Source organism: Monodon monoceros, unplaced genomic scaffold (genome assembly GCF_005190385.1).
Source record: "Monodon monoceros isolate NGI ecotype Baffin Bay Population unplaced genomic scaffold, NGI_Narwhal_1 Super_Scaffold_17, whole genome shotgun sequence".
NCBI lineage: Eukaryota > Metazoa > Chordata > Mammalia > Artiodactyla > Monodontidae > Monodon > Monodon monoceros.
In genome coordinates this window covers 5,326,187-5,332,533 of record NW_021703773.1, presented here as the reverse complement: position 1 = coordinate 5,332,533, position 6,347 = coordinate 5,326,187, and positions in this window count along the sequence as shown.

The window sequence follows — 6,347 nt, the reverse complement described above, 5'->3', positions numbered from 1 at the left end:
TTTGGTGCGAAAATGGCACCTCTTGGTCGTTTCCAGGGTCTCTGTTTGTTTGTTTTTTGCGGTACGCGGGCCTCTCACTGTTCTGGTCTCTCCCGTTGCGGAGCACAGGCTCCGGACGCGCAGGCTCAGCGGCCATGGCTCACGGGCCCAGACGCTCCGCGACATGTGGGATCTTCCCGGACCGGGGCACGAGCCCGCATCCCCTGCGTCGGCAGGCGGACCCTCAACCACTGCGCCACCAGGGAAGCCGCAGGGTCTCTGTTTTGACTGTGAGGAAGCTGCTATTTGTCAGGTGAGTGTGTGGGTAGCAGGACTGCCTGAGTAATGCAGACCCAAGTGATGGCAGGAGTATACTCACTCCTGCAGTGACAAATATTTAAGCAACAACTCTAACTTGGGGGAACTTTGAGTTTTTGCTAAACTACAGTGAGCCGCTATGTTCAAAGGACAAGGAAACGAGCTTCCTAGGTATCACTAACTTAACTTTTAGCAACATCTTTCTAGATTTGCTTTTGTCTTCCTGGGGCTAATTTGTTATTTTTCAAGCTTAGGGCTAAGTCCTACTTAGCTACTGGTGAGATTAGAATATAGGTGTTAATTACGTCCTCAACATTTCTGCTTTTCCATTAGGTGCTAAATATCCCCAAGTGACTTAGTTTCTCTCCACTTAAGCCTGTTCACCTGCTGCAGGCCCCTGCGCCTCCCGTTTTCTCTCTGTGAACCAGGCCGTGTGGCCAGGAGGTCCGCGTGTGTCGTCCCTGTGCTGCCCACGGCTTCGCTGATGTCATCCATCCAGAGCTGGTCCTGTGGGCTCCAAACTGGCTTCTTAAAGAGACCTCATTTCTTCCAGACTAAATGACAGGTCAACAAGGAAAGCACAGGACACCTCACAGACGTCTTCTGGCCGCAGGGGCTCTCTGAGAGGATAAGGGGGAATCCGTCCCTGAGGAAGGGGCCAAATGAAGAGCAGAGGGAAGGGGGTAAGGGCCAGATGTTCTTAAATGTTAGCGCATTGGAATGCACAGGGCGCTGAGCCTGCCCGGGGTCGGCGGGGGAGGGGGTGGATTTCTGATTCAGTAGTCCTGGGGCAGGGCTGGGGAATTTTCATTTCCAGCAGGTTCGTGGAAGATGCTGAGACCCTTCCAGTGCTGGAACCACTGTTCAAGGCAGAAGGGACCCCAGCGGAGGGCTTGAGGCAGGAAAGAGCTTGGTGGGTTCAAGGGCTAGAAATGAGTCCAGTGTAGCTGGGGGACAAAGAACAAGGTGCTGTAGAGGTAGGCACAGGCCATGCCATGCGGTGAGGACGCGCGCGCACACACACACACACACACACACACACACACACACACTGGGTGAGATTTTTGAAGTGAGGTGCGTGAGGAGGGCTAAGACCTGATTTGCATTTGCATTAGTTATTTTATTGATATTTGAGTCTCTTCACAGTTACCCCACTGTGAGCTCTGTGCCTTTGACCTCTGGAACCCCAGCACCTTCCACAGCACTGAGAACAGAGTAGATCCTGGATAAACTTTATTATGTGCCAGACACTGTACTCAGCTCGTCATGAGTATATCTCATTTAATCCTCCTAAAGACCCCGTGAAAGAGGAGCGATTATGATCCCATTTCACAGATGAGGAACACTGAGGGTCACCTAACTAGGGAATAACAGACTGTATGTGAACCCGGCACTGTACCAATGCAGGAACTGAGCCCTGGCCTCCACCCCACTCTGCTTCTTCTACTCCATGTTGCCCTTGTAAATGAGTGAACAGATTTGAGAGGCATAATTATCATCACTGTTTTGAAGATGAGGAAACCGAGGCTCAGACAGGCAATTGGTCACAGGTGGAAGAAGAGTATCAACCCAGGTCTCCTGATTCCAGATCTTAAGGTCTTGTCACAAAACCAGCTGCTAATAAACCACAAGCCCTAACTGAGTCCCCCATGTTCCCATCACTGAACTAAGGGACAAAGAAGTTTACCAAGAAAGAGGAGGCCCCGCCTGGCAGGTGTGAGGGTGAGGCTGGTACCCTGCGAAGATGGGGCTGATAGCTTTGTTCTCATGAGGGGCGTCCTGTCAGCGGCCTGCCTCCCTCCCTCCCTGGGCTGGGCTAGGGCAGCAGCTGGGATCCTGGGCCTGGAGGTGCCAACAGGGCCAGTCATTCAAAAAAGCTGCAGTTGGGTTCTGCAGCCATAGAGAAAGATACAGTCCTTCTCTCCAGGGAGCGATAGCTAATACTGTAAACACTTTGGGCTTTATCTTTGATCTGGTGGGTCATCAGAGCTGCTTTTCTCCCCAGGTAGAGTTACCAGGATAGGCCTGACCCAGGGCTTTGGAAAGCTGTGCCCTGCTGAACAGATGGTACAGATGGGGGCGGGGGAGGCAGTAGACACACACAGAGGCAGAGTCTGAGAAGGGAACCCAACAATTAGGCCCAAATCTGGAACCCAGACACCAAATTCCAGACCTCTGGGAAATTCCCAAGTTTAAAATAAATTCCTGGGGATTTCAACTTTCGGTCTTCAGCTTTAAAAACAGTTCCTTTCTAGATAATGGAAAATAATAACATGCATAATTTAAAAAGCTCCAAACATCTTTAAACTGAAAGTATGTAAAGGCAGGTGCCAGGCCCTGAAGAGCCCTAAGTTTGAGATGATTGATGGAGCCCAGCTCTGAAGCCCTTTTCTTTCTTCCAATCAACAGCTGTTGATTTGGGGTCCTTTCCCTGGCAGTTGCAACGGATCATAGTTCTGTTCAAGAAGGAAGTTATTTTCAAGCTAACTTTTAGTATTGTTCTGTTTCCTCTGCTTGTAACACTCTTGCTGCTTTTTGGCCTCGTGAACTCCTGTTCATCCTTCAAGACCCTATTCAAACATCATCTTCCAAGCTGGCATCTCCTACTGCCCTTCCAACCCCAGAAAATCATTAAAACCATCAAACTATCCTTCCACTGTCCTCCATCCAAGAGCGCCTTGTTTACAAGCCCATATAACATGTGAAAGATTACAATCAAGGGTTTTCTTCTGGCCAGATGGACCACAGAACTTGAGAGATTATTTCTCATGTATCATTGTGTCTCCAGTGCCCAGCACAATGCCTGGCAATTAACAAGTGGCCTCAAATTAATATGGTTAAATGAATGTTCTTATTCTTTCTGCATCAGAAGAGGAGTGAGGGGAAAGAAATATATATCTTTCATATATATATGAAAGCATCTTTCATAGACCAAGTACTGTCTAGGCATCATTTATAAGTTATTTAATTTCATCTCTATCAGAAGTGTTTTCATTTGTTTAACTCAACACAGTGACCAAGGGAAAAAAATAATTGACATGGGACATACAACGAAGGACAATGTCATTCTCTAGGAGTTTAGAATCCGACTGAGGATAGACACATACGTTCCCTGTCCCTACATAGACAGCCTCCCCCTCCAACAACACATATACTGCATCCACTCGAAAAAAGGTTATTAACATTGTAAAGCACACTAACTTCTAAATATCTGATACAGAATTCCCTGGCGGTCCAGTGGTTAGGACTCTGTGCTTTCACTGCCGAGGGCCTGGGGTTCAGTCCTTGGTTGGGGAACTAAGATCCTGCAAGCTGAGTGGCGTGGCCAAAAAAAAAAAAAGAAAAACAAAGAAAAAAATTGTGGGCATAAATACCTGATACAGTCCTATATGTAATAGAAATGGAAAAACGAGAGATTGCCGTGGGTGTGATGTTTTCAAGGGAACCGCAGTCATCAGTCTCTCCCACAGTCTGTGCTCTCATATGACTAGAGCCTGGGAACAAATTAGGTAACCTCTAGCACTCCGCTGGCTGGAGAACTGGAGAGTGATTTAGAATACCTTGTGTTTATGACTTTTCAAAAAGCGCCGTAACGTCCATGATCATGTTTTTATCCTCAAAGTCACACAGCTGATGATGGAGTGGGGTCTGGGTCTCTCTCTCCGTCACTTACTAGCAGGGCTCCTCTTGCCCTTACGGCATCTCTGTGCAAATGAGGAGGCTCCTTCCTCAAGTAAAATTTGGTTGTATTTAGTATTTTGTGGCACAGCTTGAACAAGTGTGCAAGGCAGCCCTACCCTGGCCATGCCCAGCAGAGAGCTTTCCTGAACCCCAGCACGCGGCAGCCCCCAGTGAGAACACGCATGTGCCCCTCCCCTCACTTGCTCATGCTTCCTGCCTGCCCCTCCCCCCCAATGCCACGACACACGTGCCCCTTGCAGCCCATGCCTCTGCGTCCACCCTCATCCTCCCAGATTCAAAGTAGGGAGGGGTAGGGACTGGGTCTCCAAGAGTAGAGGGCAAACAATGGGAGACCAGGGTCGGTAGTGTCTTCAGAGCTTATATCATTGTGTTGAACAATTTCCAAGGGTCTTATGGTTGCCAAGAGGTGACAGGTACAAATAACCAACACCTACCAGTTTCTCAGTTTACAATCTCCTTGTAGGTGTCTCTGTGACGCTGTGATGAACATCTGTGGTCAGCTTGCCCAGCATCCTTCCCTTCTTGCTTTGGTACTATCCCTCCAATTTTGGAGAAGGAGACCACTCCCTCGTCCCTAATCCATGTGATCTGGAAAAGGCTGGGAAAAACCAATCAGGTCGCCATGGTAATTAATTGAGAAATGGGCACATGACCCCAGCTGGTCCCCTGAGAGCCATCCCTGGCACTCGTGCTGCAACTATTGGGGGAAAAAATGCTTGCTTTTCATGGGAATGGGTAGTTGCAAGGAACCAAGTAACACGGAATTTCTGGGACCACCTTTGCTGCCACATCAGAAGAGCTTGCCTGAAAAACGAAGACAGCACGGAGGAAACCAGAGCTGAGAAATACAGAAACAGGATGAACCCTGACTGACATTAGTTGAGTCCTAATTCCAGTGAGCCATCTACTCATGGACATTTTTAGTTCCAAGAGCCAAATAACAATGTTTTGCCAAAGCTGGTTTGAGTTAGATTTCAGTCCTGGCTACAACAGCTTCCTCTCGTGCTTTGGCCCCAGTCCCCAGAGCTTCAGACCCTCAGTGGGAATAAAGTAGACCCAGGCGGTGTCAACATAGCCAGGCTCCTGGCCAAGGTGTCCGAGGGGCCCCAGAATCACTACTCTCCTGGCCTGATGAGTAACCTGCCTGGTGCCCGCTCTCAGGCCATGGGTGTGTTTCTTCCCTGGGTCTTGGGCTCTCCCTTTCTGTCTTGTTCTGTAGTTTCTAGTGCATGCTCCAGTGTGTGTGTGTGTGTGTGTGTGTGTGTGTACATTCACATCCTTTCCTCCTACCTTGCTGGATCATCACGAGGATCCAGTGGGATGGTGTAGGCACGGTGCCCATCCCAGGACCCGGCACATACAGCAAACCCTCCTTCCCTGCCCTTTCCCTCCTCCCGACTCATGCTGGGATTGAAGAATCTGTGATGTATTCCGATTTCCAATGTCCTGGATCAATAATGGAGGAGGTGGAGTACAGTTGCCAGAAACTTGTGCTCCTCTTAATTAACTTTATCTGATTAGAGTGAGATATCTCAAAGTCACTGAATAAGTTTAGGTCACATAAGTTTACGCAAATCAGTATTTTTCTTTGGAGCTGACAGCCGAAGTCTCTGTTTGTTCCATGACGCTGCCGCAGAGGCCAAATGTGCCATGTTTTCTCAAGCGATGGCTGCCAGCTCTCCAAATGTCATAACAGGCGAGGCATTTCACATGGGGGCAAGCTCCAGTGTTGAGGGTGTCTGGGAAGCATCGACAAACCTATTTTTATTCTCTTTATTTTCACAATACATTTTGCTCTTTATTGAAGTTATAAAAATAATTCATACTTAAAGTCAAACAGTACAGAGTATAGAAAAATAGATTTTCTTATCCATTCCAACTCCACCCTCCGAAGTAAACAATGTAGCCAGATTCATGTGTATCCTTCCTCATTCTCCCATATACTTAGGTTCCACATTTCCCCCACATTTTAAAACATGTACAGATATATAGAAACATATGTATCTATTTATAGGATACCCTTTAAAATTTTTTAATACAGATAACATCATCTTCCATAACTTGCTTTCTCAAAACTTAATAATCATAGATCTCTTTTCAAGTTAATGTATGTAGATATAACCCATTCTTCTTCACAGCTGCATTGTTTTTCATTGAATGGATGTACCATCATTTATTTTACTAATCTCCTATTAATGGATTTTTGGGGGCTGTTTACAGCTTTTTGCTATTACATACACTGCTGAAATAAATACCTTTGTAAATACACTTATTTATATTCAAGGAAACATTTGGTTATTCTCCTTTGGCCCGTGTGTCGTGTATGAAGGACACTTAACTATATCAAT